At 49.7% G+C, this 17789-nt stretch overlaps 1 long non-coding RNA gene across 1 annotated transcript in view; it reads left to right on the plus strand.

Annotated features, from left to right (window-relative positions):
* Positions 1–373: 373 nt before the first annotated feature.
* The window catches only part of LOC132689805 (uncharacterized), a 30223-nt gene continuing 12807 nt past the window's right edge, over positions 374–17789 (plus strand). Inside the window, exons 1-3 of the long non-coding RNA XR_013552764.2 lie at positions 374–493; positions 1007–1155; positions 6773–6904. This is a non-coding gene — a long non-coding RNA (uncharacterized LOC132689805). The remainder of the gene's footprint in view (positions 494–1006; positions 1156–6772; positions 6905–17789) is intronic.

Below are 17789 nucleotides of genomic sequence, written 5' to 3' on the forward strand. Positions count from 1 at the left end.
AAGGAAAACCCACCCAGGTTGACGAATTAATTCTGCCATCCCTCAAGGACTTAGGGCTGAGCGTGTTCCCAAATTCTCCCTCTCCTTTTCCATGTGAATGGAGTTTTCAGCCAGGCACAGGGCCGCCAACCTGGAGACTACATCTCCCAGCCTCCCTTTCAGCTTCATGTGGCCATGTGACTACTAGAGGCCAATTAGAGGGTTGTGAGCAGAAGGGTAGCTCCCAGCCTCCCCCCAGCACATGTGGTCATGTGACCATTAGGGGCCAATGGGAGGTAAGCAGAAGGACTCTCCCAGCCTCCTTTTCAGCCCCTTGTAGTCATGTGACTATTAGGGGCCAATGGGGTGTGAGAAGAGAAGTGAGCAGCGTCAGGCGTAGGCGCGGGCGGCTTGTTTCAGACGTCTGCCCTTTTCCGTTCTGTTCGGAGGCTGGGAGGCAGATGCGGGAGCAATGCCGCTTCCACTGTGTTCCGTGTGGACAGGAATCTAGGGGGTGAGAGAGCGCAGGAGGGAAGGGACCTGGGTCTCGGGTGACTTCGTGTGGTGTGGAGCCCCACCCACCCCACGGCCAGGACGCAGGACCGCGGGGCTGTCGCATGGGTTATGTGTCCTTAACCCATAGGCTCTGTTTTGTGCCCTTATGTAAATTGGCACCTAGAAGCGGGATGTGGCCAACACAGAAAGCTGTAGTGAGTTAGTGGCCTGGGAGGGGCTCCGAGGGCATCTTCGCCCCAACCCTCTGGGTGTAAATCAGCCTCTCTGGGGGCCAGGGAAGCCCGGCGTCCGAGGGCTGCGCCCCTCCTCCTCCCGCAGCATTCGGCGAATCTCTCCGGAATTCTCTCCCTCTGCAGTTAACTCCCCAACTTGGTCCTCATCCAGGATCCCGTTTCAGGAGCGTGTGCCCAAAAAGCTGCACCTGTGCAGAAATACAAAAATGTGTCGCCAACAACCCTACGGTGAGCATACGGCACGTGTCACCCCCTCTCGTCTTTTTCTTCTATTTCAGAGCTCAGCCACGGCCTGTCAGGGGCCTAGGCTTTCTGCGAGGCCTGCGCTCTCTGAACGGGACCGAGTGTAGCTCACGGTGGAAACGCAGCAAGGGCTCCTGACAAGTGTTGTCGCTCCTCTCGCCAGTGAGGCTGTGGACCACTGCAGGTACAGTCTAGAGGTTTCGGGAATCTTCCACGGAGTCGTGCACGTGCTTTGCCCACGCGGGGCAGCCAAATGTTTGTTCGCTGACTTTAAAAATCTCCACCTCGCTCGACTGAAGGTGGTTTCTATCTGGAGGTGCGCTCAGTTCTCAGAACAGATGCCGGTGAGCTCACCTAGGTTACCAGCCCACGCTCTCCCAGATGACGTTTAGACAAGAAACTTCTTTTCATCCCCAAACGAAAACTCACCTAAAAGCGTCAGTGTCTAAGGAGACACGAGAGGGCCTGCCTGTGGCGCTTGGGAAAGGTGGTTCTGAACCCACCCGACCCCCTTTCCTCCTTTGTCAGCTGGTCTCAGGGATCGGAACCATCCTCATTCAAATGAAAACGGCAGAGGTCACAGCTTCTCTGTGATCTGCCATGGGCCACTGCATCCTGTCACACTGGGCAGAAACCCTAGGCTAACTGCTCACACACACGGTGGCCTGAATGATGCTTACAAGCATCTTGATAAGAGAAAGAAGCTGGACACGATAAAAGGATGTACTGTTTTATTCCATGGACGTGGAGTTCTAGAACACGCAAATCTGTAGTGACAGAAAGCAAATCAGTAGTTGTTTCCAGGGATTGACCAGGGAGGGGGCACGAGAGAATGAGCCAGGTGATAGAAAAGTCTAGATCTTGATAGAGGTCTGGCTGTCACAGGTGTGTGTACTTGTCAGCACCCATCAAATCATATCACTTCAGACTAGTGTGTTTTACCTAAAAAAAAAAAAAAAAAAGAAAGAAACCCAGTGGGTGAGGTGGGGCGAGTAAGTGGCCTGTGGTAGGCAAGCGGAGACAGGGTGGGGGCTGTGCTGAGAGCTAGCCTGGTCAGACAGCCCGGAGCTGACCGCCGAGCCCTGAGCAGGTGACCGGACTGTTTGGCCACTAGATAGGATGCGCTGAAAGTTGACGTGACCCAAATTGCATTTTAGGAAGGTAGGATTATTTTGTTACTGTCTCAAGTGGGCACACCCCAGCTTCTTGCTGTGACCATTGCTGTTAACTGTGGCCGTCGTGCCCCTGGGCCCCTTCTGTGTTTGGGGACTCGGAAATCTGCCCCTAGACCTCCCGCCAGATCCTTCTAGATCCTTGCCTTATTGTGCCCACCAAACCTAAACCATTATGTCGAGAGCTTTGCACAATCCCCATATAGTCTCCCCACGGAAAGACCCTCCCTAAACCACTGAAGACACATGGGGGGGGGCTGAATGGGGGCTCCAAAGATATGTCCACATCCTAATTTCTCAAATCTGTGACTGTGACCTTATTTAGAAAAAAAAAAGGTGGGTTGGGGGGAGGGGTCTTTGTTGATGTAACTGAGGGACTTTGTGACGAGAGCAGCCTGAATTATCTCAACGGGCCCTAAATCCAATGACAAGCACCCTTATGAAAGATACACAGACGGAGAGGAAGCAGCGTAACCATAGAGGGGGAGTTCGGTGTGGTACCGGAAGCCCAGAAATACCGATCACCCCAAAGCTGGAAGAGGCCAGGAACAGAGTCTCCCCTGGAGCCCCCTGTGGGATTTGGGACTAGTGCCCTGAACTGCGAGAGAAGAAATCTCTGTTGTTTTAGACCGCCTGGTTCACGGGAGTTCGTACAGGGATCCGACACCGTGATTAATAGTCGTCTCATGGTTGACGTGCCAGAAACCGAGCTCTGGGTTCCTCCCCGGGCCACTGTACTCAGGACCTTGCCCGAGTCGGTTGCATCCTTCCTGCCAGCTGCTCAGGCTACAACCTGGGAGACGGTCTTGATTTCTCGCTCTTGCACATTTCACAAACTGTCAAGACATCTTGTAGCCTCCACCTTGAAAGCATGAACCCAGAATGTGAGCTCCCCTCCGTCCCCTCCCCTGCTTCCGTATGATGGGTTATTGCAGGGTCCTCCAACTGCTCTCTCTCTACCCTTTTTTGTTTCTCACTCATCCATTATCATTCATTCCATTCCAGCCTCCTCATTGTTCCTCTAATACCCCAGTGCCTTTGCACAGACTGCTTCATCTCCCTAGAGCACCCTTCCCCTGACAGCTGTATGGCTCGGCATCTCTCCACCTTCAGATGTTTGCTTGAAGGTCACTTTCTCAATAAGTTCTCTCTTGTCCATTCATTTAAAATACCATCACCTCCCCCAGAATTCCTGATCTTTCTTATCCTGCTCTGTTTTTACTCCACAGCCCTTAACGCCTTGTGTCATGCTGTGCCCTTTATTTATGTACTATGTGTGTTTACTGTCCATGTCTCCCCGCCAGAGTGTAAACTCTAGGCCAACAGGCATTTTTACTTCCTTTATTCCCTGATATATCACCCAGCAAAGTGCCAGACTCAGAGTAGGCGCTCAATAAATATTTGTTGAATAAATAAGTGAAATAAAGAAAGTGGCGGTTATTTCTTTCATAATAGAGTGCATTTGTTGAGATCACAAAGGAAATGAAATTGTGTGGTCATCAAAACGTATTGTCTGCAGCATAGCATTTTGAAATACGAAGATACTCCGCTTTACGAAAATGGCTGTCATTTTTTTCATCTTATCAGCTGCATTTAGAAGCCTCGCCACTTTGTAATGCAGTCGATGGCTCACCGCTGGGAACGGTGGCATTTTTCTCCCTAGTCTGGACCGAGATAATAATTGTCACAGGGCACGCCTAGGACATCCGTAACACTCAGATAGGCTAGGTGACACTGTGCAACAAACTGCCCCTGGGTTTCAGTGCCTTGGAACAGAAATGGTCTGTGTCTTGCCCACTTGAAGTCCTGGCGGAACTGAGTGATGTCTCTGCAGCTGCTCTCCGTGCCGGGGCTCATTTTTGTTTCTTGGGAGTAAACGCGCTCCCAGGACCACTTGGGCAGGAGGGAGGGGAGAGGGAGGGGAGTGCCAGACCCTCTTCCACAGGCATTTAAATGCTTCTACCTACGACTAACACGTTTCCCTTCTGCTTCGTGCCGTTGGCCAGAGCCAGTCACATGACCTCAAAGGCACATGGGCCGGAAAAGGGGGGGAACCAGAAATCCTGACAAGCGCCATCGTGGATACCCCCACAAGTGAAGCGAAAAGCAATAGATCTTTTGTAGATTTGGGGGCCCCGTGTTCGTGTCTTTTGTCAGTTTTTGCAATAAACTGGTGGGTTTTTTTTTTTCTTGTTAATTTGAAGAAAGTCTTCGGTGCTTTGCCTCTGATCGAAGTTGCCAACACAGTGTTGCAATTTGTCTTTTGACTTGGTATTTTTATGGTGGTTTATGCTGTGCAGAGCTGAGCACTTTTAGAACCTTTTTATTGCAAAATAAAATTTCTGTACAGGAAAGCACATAAGAGAGATGTCTAGCTTAATGAGTGGTCTTAAGGCAGACACCCTTGTAAACTACGCCTGGGACGGGAACAGCCTCAGAAACCATCGCCATCTTTCCCGTCGCAACTTCCCCCTCTCTGCACAAAGTGACCACTCTCCTGAGCTATGTGGCCATCGCCTCTTGTCATTCCTGAACAGGTCACCCAGTGCATATCCCTAGGACACCACAGTTCAGTCTCGCCCACTTTAAAAAATCGTGCTATGTCTCTTAAGTTGCGTTCAATTTCGCCATTTCCCTTACATCCGTTTTTTTCTTGCAATTTACCTGTGGAAAGTTCTGGGGTATCTGGGGCTGATTGCAACCCCACAGCACAGTTCAGCGTGACCCTCGCTTAATTGGCAAGTGAATCCAAAGGCTTGATGCGGCCCATGTATCATCCTTTTGGTGAGACTCTGGGTGGTGTCTCTTGTGTCCTTGCATAGGCTAGAACCCCCCCCCCCGGCCCCGTGCAACATTAAATAATAATAAAGCATCGTCTTCATGTTGCTGATTCTAGTGAAAACACCTCTAGGGGATTGCCATTAGGAATGACGCTGGGTTTTGAGCTAGGATAAATGTTTTATTATGTATCCATGGTGGATAAGCTAGTATGAATCTACCCCTGTTTCTCTGAGTACTTTTTTTTTAATTGGAACGGATATTGAAATTTTTCAGATGCCCCCTTAGCATAAAATGAAGATGATCTTTCCATTTCCCTTGAATTATATTATTTCATTAGATTTCCTCAAATTGAATTGTTCCTATACTCCTCACGTAACATACTTGGTCATGATGGATTCGAAAATGTTACTGGGTTAGTTCATTCCAATCCATTTTCATTGAAGTATAATTAACATTACTCAGCCATAAAAAAAGAATGAAATCTTGCCATTAATATATTTTATTTAGAGTTTTTACATCTGCATTCGTGAGTGAGAGTTTTTTTATTGTTGCCATCACTGTGTCTGCTCCCACCTCAATCTGGTGGGTATTAATGTCAAGGTTATGTTCTTTTCATAAAAAGAATTTGAAACATCTCCTCCTTTTTCTGGGCACACACTGCGTGGCTGGAGTAGATCCTCTGGTAATTGCCCCAAGAAGCCCTCGTAGAATGGTGTTTTCTTAGTCTTTAATGTCAGAGGTATTTTGTGGGTAGCCTTTACACTCTATGTAGAGTTTGGATGGATGTGAAATTGTGGCTCACAACCTCTTTCCGTGAGAATGTTGTAAGGATTTCTCTGCTTGCTTGCTTGCTTTCTTTCTTTTCGCTTTAAATGTTGCTATAAAAACATCTGAGACCTGCTTGGGTTTTTCTTCAGCTTGTCTCCCTTTTCTTGCATGGCTGCCCAAAGGAAGTTTTTCTTTATCCTTGAAGCGTAGCGACCAGCTAGTTCCAGCGTTATCCGCTCCGCGTACCCTGACGTGCTCCTTCACTCCGCAGGCTCAAGGCTTCTTTTCTTTCAAAGACGTTTTCTTGAACCATGTCTTCAAATATTTCTTCTCTCCCTTTCTGGTTTCCTCCTTCCGGGACCCCAGTTACGACATCTGTGGTTTCTTCTCCCACAGCTTCTGTGTCTTCCGCTCTGCACTCCATTTTAAAACTGTGTCTCTTTTCGGTTTTTTTTTTTTCTTTTCCTTTCTCTCTAATGAGAGGCAGGCTACTGCTTTGTTGTTTTGTATGAGTTTTGGCCTCAGTGGCATCCCTTTTGCTCCCTCCGACTCTCTCTGCATTCCTGAGATGGTTTTCTTTCTTTCTCTCTCTCTCTTTCTCTTTCTTTCTTTCTTTCTTTCTTTCTTTCTTTCTTTCTTTCTTTCTTTCTTTCTTCTTTTTCCTGAGTTCTGTCAACTTTTGTTTTATCCCCCTTCTCTCTCACCTGATATTTTGGCCATTGTATCTGTGGTCTCCTTTATTTGAGATCATTTCCTTAAGGTTTTAAAAATTCACGGTGAGATGGTTGTTTGCCGTTTTCCTCTCGATGCTGTGGAGCCCTAGGCAGGATAGTGTCGCCCCCAAGGACAATATCCACGTGCTAGGTCATGGACCCTGTGAATGCACTGTGTTATGTAGCAAAGGGGAATAAATGTTGCAAATGGAATTAAGGTTGCTAATCGGATTACCTTAATATGGGGATATTTCCCTGGATTATCTGGGTAGGTGTAATATAATCACAAGCGCCCTGGAGTGTGGAAGGGGAGGGTCAGAGTGGTGAAATAGAACCAAAACTCAACTGGCCGTTGCTGGCTTTGCAGCTGGAGGAAGAGGCCGTGGGCCCAGAAATGCAGGCGCCTCCAGAAGCTGGAAAAGACAAGAAAACAGTCATCCCCCGGGCCTCCAGAAGGAACACAGCCCAGCGACTCCAGTCTCAGCAGCCGTCCAAAACTGTAAGATAATAAATTTGTGTTGTTTAAAGCCACTAATCTAGTGGCAATTTTTGTGGCAATAGGAAACTAATACACATTGCAAAATATCTGAGTATTCTTTATAAATATTTGCTGCTGTTTTTTTTTCTTTTAGTACATCATGTAGATATATGTGTATATGTATTCATAGAGAGAGACATATGTAGACGTAAATGTAGTAACATAAGTAAGAAGACATATTCGTATGTCTCTCTCTACGTATTACTTACTACTGCATGAATCAGGGCCGGGAGGACCCGGTTGTAGCCTTCATGATGCCAGCTCTTACTTGTGAGTTACAACCAGAACAGACAGCTTCCTGTATGGCCTGTCTTCGTGATTCTTGACATCTCTAAACCCGCGTGGTTCCAGTGGGGGCATTTGTCGATCCTCCCCACCCCCCCTCCCCCCACCCCCCCCGCCCACAATGGAACAGCAAATGAAAGCTGTGCCCGTCAGGATGTGTCTCTGGCCCTACAGAACTGTGTTTTTGCTGATGTTTTCTGAGCTTTGTGGCATCTGGACTGTCACCCCTTAGATCTGGCCTCAGCGTGTCTCCGTTTCCCTGCACCAGCTCTCATCACAACGCAGATGCTCTCGGGAGCATCTCCCTTTCTGTGGAGTTTACTTTCATTGCCGAAAACAAAGTTTGCTTCTTTTATTAGTCTTTTCTTTTCTTTTCTTTTCTTTTTTTTTTTTTGGAGCATACAGGAAATGGGAGTTTCACAGATATGTTCATAAGGGAATTCTAATCTAAATTTTTAACAAGTGTCCCAGTTGACCAAAAGAAATCTTTGGGCCACGCTTTTGGAAACATCTAGAAATTTTTCACCGTTGAATGGAGAGACTCGACCCCAAGGCAGGGACAAGCTCGCGGGTCCACCCAGGCAAGCACCCTACTTCATGCTTGGCAAATACTAATGGCTCCACAAGCATTATGAGCAGAACAAATGGGGTTTTTTTCCCTAGGTCTTCTGCTAAGGAAAACCCTAAAGGCAAAATATTTTTTGTTTATGAAATCAAAAACCAGCAAAGATGTCAAGTATAGGATAGTTTAGCCCCAGCCCCTCGCCAGATGATGCGCCATCAGGGACCCTTGGTGAGAAAAGACCCAAGGAAGAGCCACAGGTTCCGTTTGCCTAAAAATACCTCTTATCCAACCTGCGCAGCTTGAACACTTTCCCCAGGCAGTGGATAGAAAAATAAGGGGAGAGGGATTGTCTCCAGAGGTGTGTGAAGATGCCCGGAGAGGAGAGGACCGTACCCGGCCCTGCCATCGGATGAGAAACGGGCTTTGTTTACAGGAGCACGGGCCACCTGCTGATGAAAATGTCTTTGATTAATTCTTTAAACATTTACTCCCCATCTGTGTCATACCCCGTGACTGCGTTGTCAGATTTGCTGACATTGTGGGGGCTGCCTTCCAAATTTATTTAGATGATAAGGAAACATGTCAGGCTGATAAAAAGTGTGTGTGTGTGTTCTATGAGTCATGGTGGGCTTTCTCTCCTTTTGATCCAAATATCACTCAAAGAATATCTAATTCTGGCATTACTCCTCGGGACAGGGTTGTATGTGCTTGTGTCCTCTCTGACCTTGTCCGTTGTTACTCACGTAGATGGGCTGAATTGTGCCCTGCCCCAAGTTCACATGTTGAAGTCCTAACCTGCAAGGCCTGCATCGGGAGACAGCGTCTCCTACTCAAGAGGTAATTAGGTTACAATTAGGTTATTAGTGTGGGTCCTCCTCCAGGAGGACTGAAGTTCTTACGAGAAGAGATCAGGACACAGACACACACACAGGGACGACCACGTGAGGACACGGGGAGACAGTGGCTGTCTCCGTGCCAAGGAGAGGGGCCTCAGGGGAGACCAGACCTGTTGACACCTTGATGTTGCACTTTACGACCCCAGAGGTGTGAGAAAACCAGTCTGTAGTTTAAGTCGCCCAGCCTGTGGTGCCTTGTTAGGCGGCCCGCTCAGACCGATAACGGGCTGCTGGTTGGACAGGAGGCTGGGCCCCATCAGAGAAGATCTTCGATAAGTGTTGTGCTACTTTATCCTTGGAAAATCTGTTGCCTTGACATCAGTCCCCCATTCTCATGCTTCTCTGTGACCTTATAACAGGCTCTCGGGAAACAATAAAGATCTTGAAACCTAAGACTGACGTGAGTGAATGAGTCTGCCAAGTTCACGTCAAGATCCCGGCAGAGGCCTGCCTTTCACAGGGAAATGAAGGGGACTCCGGGGTTCCAGCTCGGGTTTCTGTGCAAGTCTCCACTTAACCACACACCCTTCCCTCCCCCACCACCGGGAGCCTGCAGACGACAAGGTTAGCTCGGTTGTGGGCTGGTTGGCCTAAAACGGTCGATGACCGTGTCTCCTCCAAACTTCCTTCCAACTCAAAAGATGGGCAATAGTGAGAAATTTATTCTCGGCTAACAAGGACGAGAGCGATTGGGATGATTTTTGCACGCATTTGGAGAGTATTGATACAGCCTCCCAGGTGTGTGAAAGCCAATCAGCGTTTCCATTAACGTTAGTAAACGTGTTTAGCGTGTACTGAGCACATCTTCGCCAGCCGGGCGAGGTGCTTGGTGCTGCAGAAGTAAGGGGGGCGGGGCGTGACTCCACTGGACCTTAGGATCTCGTGAGAGAACCAGGAGCCAGTGAAGCCAGAACAGAGACGCTTCACAGACCTCGACAGGAGCAACACAGGAAAAGACGCAGGACCGCAAGGGCATGGGGCAGCAGGGCCAGGTGAGCAGGGACCCAGGACCGGGCAGCGCCCGAGAAGCAGCGTAAGCGGGCCAGACTCAGCCTGGCCGTGGCTGCAGAGACCCCCAGCCTGTTAGCAGAAGCAACCGGGGCCTTTCAGTGTTTCCTTTTTTTTTAATTTTTTTAAACTTTTTTTCATTTTTGAGAGAGACAGAGCATGAGCAGGGGAGGGGCAGAGAGAGAGGGAGACAAAGAATGGGAAGCGGGCTCCGGGCTCCCGTCTATCAGCACAGAGCCCGACGTGGGGCTCAAACTCCCCAAGTGTGAGATCATGACCTGAGCTGAAGTTGGATGCTTAACTGACTGAGCCACCCAGGTGCCCCTTTTGTGCCACACCATGTGAGATGTAAACCATAGGGAGACTGTGGAGGAGGGGCTCTAGGGCCCAGGGGAGGGCCGGGCCCTAACTTGGGGTAACACCTTCTCCCCCCGCCCCCCCCCCCCCGCCATAGCAGGTGGAAGGAAGGGAGACCTATAGACACAGACTGGGAAGTCAAGAGGCGTTTCAAGCTGGTGACCTCCCTTTTCTCCGTGGGGAAGGACACAGAGTCATCTTCTTAAAATGAGGGCAGGAGTAGTTGGGACGTGGACATGGGTTTGAAAAGAGCTGAAGTTCTCACGGGATAGCGGACAAAGTTGCACATGACTGGAACCTAACGGACGTGCCAGAGTCCGGACGGCCTTCCCCTCACGCTAGAGGCCCGCCTGCAGGTAAACCTCGTCTCCTGCCATCTCAAACGGGTGCTCTGTGTGCCCTTGGAGGTACCTTCAGGCTCTCCCCTGCCGGCCCTCTCCCCCCAGCAAGACTGAGGACCTCCCTCAGGAGTTTTCCTCCTCTTCCAAGCTTCCCAGGGAGTTCGGAATTTCCTTCTTTGTGTTTCCCCTAAACGAGAAACATCCTTTTGGCACTCAGTCTATCACATAATTGTTTTCGTGACTGTTGCTACTTGCCGAGGCCTTGAGGACCAGGTCAATGCCTCCTCCATGTTTTTCAACGAAGCGTTTGGCAAAGTTGAGTTACTACCTTGGTGTTTTGCCAGGAGTCCAAGTATTTGCCTTCTGTCAATTAACAGGGTGAAAATTTCCACATCCCCGACAGCAGACATGAATCCGTAAAGGGTTCGCTCTTGGCTCTGGTGTTATGGAAGAGTTGCTTAGCCTGTTTCCTTCCCTAGTTCTCAGAATCAGTGGTGCCTACTTTAAAAAAAAAAAAATCACTTTTCCCAATGACTGATGATGACGTTCACTCCCACCCCCTGGCAGTCACCAGCCAGCGTTCTACCTCTACAGATCCGCCTACTCTGAACGTTCCACATAAACGGAATCCCACGGTATATGGCCTTTAGTGTCTGCCTCCTTTCACTCAGCATCATGTTTTCAAGGTTAATCTAGGTTGTAGCAGGTGTCAGGAGTTCTTTCTTTCTGTGGCTGAATAAGAGCCATTGGATGGATTCCATTTTGTTGATTCATTCATCCACTGGTGGACACTTGGGTTGTTTCCTCCAAGATCTCGGCTGTTGTGAATGATGCTGCTGTGAACACGCACTTATGATGCCCTCTGCACAAATGCTGGTCTGCGTTGTCTCCCCTGATGCCTCCCCCTAGTCTCTCTCCCCAGAGCCCCCCCCCCCCACCTCAGCTTCTTCGATGTCTGCACTGCTCTGAAAGGCAGACTCTCAACTCCTTCTCCTTCTCCAACTCATCCTCCCCGTCCTTCTCCTTCCAGGCTCCCAGCGTAGTTGCCACCAAGCCCTCACCAATCCCTAAGGAAAAGGAGATGAGCGTCATAGTGGCCCTGCCACTCTCAGTGTTTCTACATCTTTTTTTTTACGTATTCCTATTTGCGTGCAGAAACGTGCACCTAAAGAAAATGCGGTGTTTGTGTGCATGACAGAGAGCAGCATGGGTGAAATTATTCAGTACCTTTCGTTTGGTAACTTTGCTTTTTATTTCTTAATGCTGTGTCTCGATGTTCTGTCGAACTCCGTGTCAGTACAGGCAGATGTACCTAATTATTTTTAGCTGCTGCGAAATAGTCCGTAGCACCAGTCACAATGACTTAATTAGCTACTTATCTGTGGATGGACACGTAGGCTTTCCATTTTTCCCTATAGCAAGTAATTTTGCAGTGAATGTTGCTTCAATGCTTCCTTATCTAAAAGTGTCGCTATTTCTCCTGGTTGATACTGGAAAGAAGTCTCTGTCATTGGATATGTGCATTTTTTATTTCAATCGAAACTACCAATGCCCTCCCCCTAAATACTTGTTCTAACATTCCTGCCAGGAACAACCTGTTCCCTGTCCTTTTGCCAACATTCTACATCATCCAGCTCGATGTGGTTGCAAACCTAGTGGGGGAAATAGTATTTAATTCCTGTTTTGGTTTGCATGTCCCTGATTACCAACCACATAATTGTTTTGAGATTGGATGAGAGCAGTGGTTCTCAACCAGAGGCGATCCTGCCTGCGCCGCCCCCCCCCCCACCCCGAGGAACAATTTGCCAATGTCTGGGGACATTTTTTGGTTGTCCCCCTGGACCAGGGATGCTTCTACTGCACATTCTGTGGTGCAGCGCACGGCCGCACAAACGAGGTCAACGTTGCCCAAGCTAAGACGCCCACACAGATGAGGTGTTTTATAAAACTCATCATTGCCGCGGTACCATGGCAGTGAGACATCGCCCTAAAACAGTTCATGTGCTTTCTGTAGAAAATGATGATAATGAAACACTTCCCAGCAGAACCTCCTCACCTCCGCAAGTCTGGAGTTTTGCCCTCTCGAGGGAGGTACACAGGCAGGCTGGCGGGCAGGACGCCCCAGTGCCAGTAATGAACAATAGGACAGCGTCGGCATTGCTCTCCTCTCCAGCTTCAAGTGATGGGAACCAGATCAGTAGGCTTTGCGTCCTTCACTGGTTCGATCCCTTGTGTCGCTCCCGTCCCTCTCCCACCCTCGGTGCCGCCGGCCGATCTCCCCATCTGAACAGCTCCAAACATCCCTTCCCTTAATGCGCCTTCCTTTACTTCGTGGGCAGGTGTTTGAAAATGCCGACTGAATTATTCAGCATTTTCTGCTACATAATGAAAATTTATTCCCTTCAACTTTCCAAAATCATTTTAGGAGTAAGAATTAACTTTTTAGGAAATAAATATTTATGCATATTATTCCTGACCTCTGCCTCGCTGCAAATTGTGATGGAAAATTCAGCACCAACATGACAAAAGCGAACCTGAAAAACAAATTTCACTGTATAAAAAATCCCTCAGGTTAACATCAGTGGGCCGGAAGCAGGAAAGGGCCCATCTCCCTCGGTTTTCTTTAATAGAATTCCACAAATAATCCAAAGAACAAACATTAAGAAAAGAACAACAAAGAGCCAAAATATTTGCTCTTTTGTAAGCTTCGTTAATAATGCCATGCATACGCCAAAACTCGTCTTACCACGATGAGCTAATAAGGAAGATGGTCTTCAAAAATTTCATATGGTTTCAGCCCTTTGTTCCCTGTCGATGCAGGAGGGAATGTTCACAGAGAAATAGGGCTGAACGTAGGGTGACCCAGATGGCGCTGTGTGGTGTGGCTTCACGATGCGGCTGGACAACCCCAGCCAAGGGGCTCTTGTCAGCTTATGACACTGAGCCCTGGGGTGCTGACCCTCAGGCTGATTTGAGGCAGTCGTTGCTGCTTTAGAAACGGATGGGGTGGGGAGGCACCTGTGTGGCTCAGTCCATCGAGCGTATGACTTCGGTTCAGGTCACGATCTCGCGGTCCGTGGGTCCGAGCCCCGCGTCGGGCTCTGTGCTGACAGCTGGGAGCCTGGAGCCTGCTTCGGATTCTGTGTCTCCCTCTCTCTCTGCCACTGCCCCACTCACATTCTGTCTCTCTCTCCCTGAAAAATAAATAAACCTTAAAATTTTAATTAAATAAATTTAAAAACGGGAAATGGATGGAGTGGTGCTGGGGACAGGTGAGAAGAAGCTTAGTCTCGCATGTGGGTAAGTTAGCAGTTGCTAGATTCTATACGACCATGAGGAATCTTCCTGGATGTCCTGAACATTCCATATTTGTGGACGCAACACATATTTAAGTGCGCTGGGGTAGACTGAATCGCTGGCGTGAATTCTTTGCTCTCTTGTAGTTAGATCGTATATCCACGTCCCTGCCGTGGCTTCATGGCAGGCAGAGGATTTCCCCACGACTGGACACAGGGCTTGGCCATACATCACGTTTTGGCCAGCGGGGTGAGATCCAAAGGGTCAAAATACGCTCATCCAGTTGGGCTCGCCCCCTTGCACGTAGGCCGTCCCCGCGTGAAGAACGCGCCTCAGGTGCCCCTGAAGGAGATCCTAGAAGAGTAAGAGACACACAGAGCAGACCCGGGCTGAGCTCACATTGGAGCCAAGCAGCGCCAACCCCGGCCTCGGGCAAATCCCAGCCGACGAGTGAGCCGGAAATAAACGCAGACTTGTGCCCCATGCGCAAAACGCTTAGGTGCCGTTACAGATGTATGAGCCGGGGCCACAGAGACCCAGAGACATGGTGGAGGGCTGCACTCCCCCGGGAGGCCGGAGAACCTTCCCAAGACGGCAGCTGAGACTGAGAGTCCACAGGCGGCTCAGGGAAGGGAAAGGCTTACGCGGAAAGGAAGTGTGTGCAGTGTCCGTGGCGTGGACGCCGGGGGGAGGAATGCTAGGGATGGAGTTACAACGGGGGGCTTGCACCACCCTGCACGCCGCTATGACGCGAGTGTAACATCGACCGCCCCAAAATCGCTGCAGGGAAACCTGCCATGAGAACCTGAAAATGATTCAAGAGGGACTTTGAAGTAGTGGAAGAAAAACTTGACCTGAAAGCCGTACAACAATAAATGAAATCGCAACCTTGGAAAACGCCGGAACCTCCAGATGAGACCGGCTCGCTAGGCGCTGCCTGCCGTAGACAGACCAAGGGTCTCGGAAACAGACAATATCACCCAGACGGACAGGCTCTGCAAGCCCACAAGGGACTGGAAAGAAAAAAGAAGAAAACAGAAGGATAAAAATCTTATTAGTGGGCCGAGATCTCGCAGGCAGAAAAAAAAAAAGAAAAAAAACCCACCGAAGCGTCATTTGACCAAAATGTAAGCTTCCACACTCAGGGCAAGATGTCCCCTGCTCACGCTGTCTCGTGCACGGCAGTAACGGCTCCTGGAGAGTTGGCAGGTCAAGTGGCAGGCCTGAGGGTCAAGGGCTTTCCAGCCTATTCTGAATCACGGGAACCACCTTGGGAATTTTAGCCATCTCACAAATTTTTTTCTCAGTGTATCTGTTAGGGTTCAGCCAGCCGAGCAGAGCCACCCCAAGTGTGACAGGATGGGGAGTGCGTGACAGGCGTTGGACACTTACAGACATGTGGGGTAGGCTGGAGAGATGAACACTTAGAGGGTGGAACTGGGAGATCCCGGAGAAGTCACTCAGCGTCCCCCTGAAGCACAGGGCGAGTGGCTCCTGGGGGGACGTCAGCAAGCCCAGTACGAGCCACAACCTCAGCGGGCTGCGCCCGGGAAGGCTGGGGACAGGACCACGAATCCTGTGTGGCTGCCATCCCTCCGGACAGGCAGCCGAGGGTGTGCAGGTGCTGAGTGTGGAGGGCCCGTAACGTGGAGCCCCCGGCAGGGCGGAGGCAAGGAGGGCAGGGGGACCCCGGGGCCCCTCGGCTCTGTCCAGCCCCCTCCGGCCTGACCTGCTGTTCCTCTGGGAACAGCGGCTGTCACTGCTTCCTCATCTGGTCTCCACCACCAAGTCTAGCCAGAAGCGTGAGGGGCTGGGGTCCCCAGGAAGGGCAGTCCTCGGCCCCAGCCGAGATGAGCAGATAATTCTGCACACACCGTGTATGACGAAGAAGGAATTGTAAGACGAAATACTTCATTTTAGGCACTGTGATTTCACAAGTCTACCTAAACACAAGTTATTTTGCAACCATATTTATTTCATGGAATCTAGAGAAACGGGTATTTTCCAATAAACTCTGTACAAAAGGCTTCATTTGTTTGCAAAAAATTACTAAAAGTAAACGAGTATGGAAATATAAATTGAAATTCAACTGTTCATTACATCCTAAAAATGGACATAAATTGGCTTGATGTTTGAAATTCCTGAATCTTTACTTTCAAAACAAATGACTGTGGTTTTTTTTTAATGTTTATTTGTTTTTGAGAGCAAGAGAGGGAGACAGAGAGAAACAGAGCATGAGTGGGGGGAGGGGCAGAGAGAGAGGGAGACACAGAATCGGAAGCAGGCTCCAGGCACCCAGCTGTCAGCACAGAGCCCTATGTGGGGCTCGAACCCACGAGCCATGAGATCATGACCTGAGCCGAAGTCCGATGCTTAACTGACCGAGGCACCCAGGTGCCCCTCAAATGATTGTTTTTAAATCAGTGTTGTGTTTTACTTTTAAGTGAAAAGATTAGAGAGAGAGTTTCAGGCCGCCAGGGGTTTGTCACAAGTTGCACATGGCAGGGCAGAGGCCGACGGAATACAGACCGTGTTCCCCACGGACGGCACGCACGTCCAGGGAGCTGACTCCAGGGTTGCACTGTCTTTTCGTAATGCCAGTGGTTAACATACAAAGGAAGCTCATTGTGCCATTTTCTATACAACGTAGCTCGTGGACCTAGTAAAGGGCTGTTGGGCTTCAACCTGAGTCAAATGTAAAGACTCCTTTTTCTTTTCTATTCTATTTAGCTTATATTTAAAATTCGGGGTTCCATATGTGTCTCTCCTTTGAACAGTGTCTGCCTGAAGCAACGGCTAAAGATTAAATGGCTAAAGACAACCATTTCAAATTGTGTGATCGAAAGCCATTTTAAACTTTGCAATGGTCCAACCCACCTCGGTGGCCTGAGTCATTCGTTCCATGAGTGACAGGACAGGTGGAGGAGAGTTGTTGAGATGGCCACGGTCCTCCTCGCTCCACTGGCGGGGGGGGGGGCTCGCTCAATACGTACCCGAGGAGCCGATTTCTATCTTGCCCCGCATGGAGCTGGCATAGTCGGACACCAGAAGGAGCAAGAGATTGTGGGCTCCTGGGGAGGGGAGCTGGGAAGACTGGACATCTCGGGCGGCCAGGAACGACCCAGAACGTCAGGCCACGTTGATGGTGAAGGTCTGTCCCAGTCAAAGCCAGTCCATTAAACCTGGGAGAGGGCTGCTGCTTTAAATACACAGACACCAATGCCAAGCTACAAGGAACGTGAAGAACTAGGGAAACGTGACACATTCCAAGGAACAAGATAGATCTCCGCTATCTGACGATGGAAATCCCCAGGCCAGGACACGTGCCCGTCACGAAAGGACACCCAGCGAATGGCAGCCGCACGGATGAATAGAGGGTTGTTCCTGAGTCACTGAGGAAGCTTTTGGTGCAGGGGCCGGATGGCTTCTCACCAAACAGCATTACCGGCTCCTGTAACTAAAACCTCCAAGGTCTACCTCTCCCCAGCCCAGGTGCAACAATGTCCTCAGGCCCGGCCCCGCCCCGCCCCATCGCTGAGATCTGCTGTCACCATGCTGTCTTCTCTATTGGTTGGGACCGTCTTGGTGAATAACAGGAAATGTGACCGACTGTGGCTGCACATCTCAGAAAGAGTCCTTATAAAGGTCACTTCTGGCAAGGGAGGGCCTTGGCCTGTCCGCACCCACAGAAGCTGGATGCCAGCCCTGGAGACACAATCCCCTGGGAGTGAAGGGTGAATGTTGAGAATCAGCAGTGGAAGTGGGGCGAAATTGGGTCACAAGTGGAAGGGAGATTTGTGCTTTATGTAAAACCACAGGAAGAAAGAGAGGAAGGGAAGGGAAGGGGGGAAGGAGGGGAGGAAGGAAGGAAGGAAAAAAGGGGGGAGGGTGAGAAGGAAGGAGGGAGGGAGGGAAGGAAGGAAGGAGGGAAAGCGGGAAGGAAGGAAAGGGAGAGGGAGGGAGAGCGAGAGGGAGGAAGAAAGAAAGAGCAAGGGAGAGGAAGGAAGGAAAGAAAAGAAAAGATGGGTACCGAGGAGGGTACTTTTCAGGATGAGCACCGGGTGTCATGTGAGAAATAAATCACTGAGTTCTACTCC

Source organism: Panthera onca, chromosome E3, assembly GCF_046562875.1.
Source record: "Panthera onca isolate mPanOnc1 chromosome E3, mPanOnc1 haplotype 2, whole genome shotgun sequence".
In the NCBI taxonomy this organism is placed as follows: Eukaryota; Metazoa; Chordata; class Mammalia; order Carnivora; family Felidae; genus Panthera; species Panthera onca.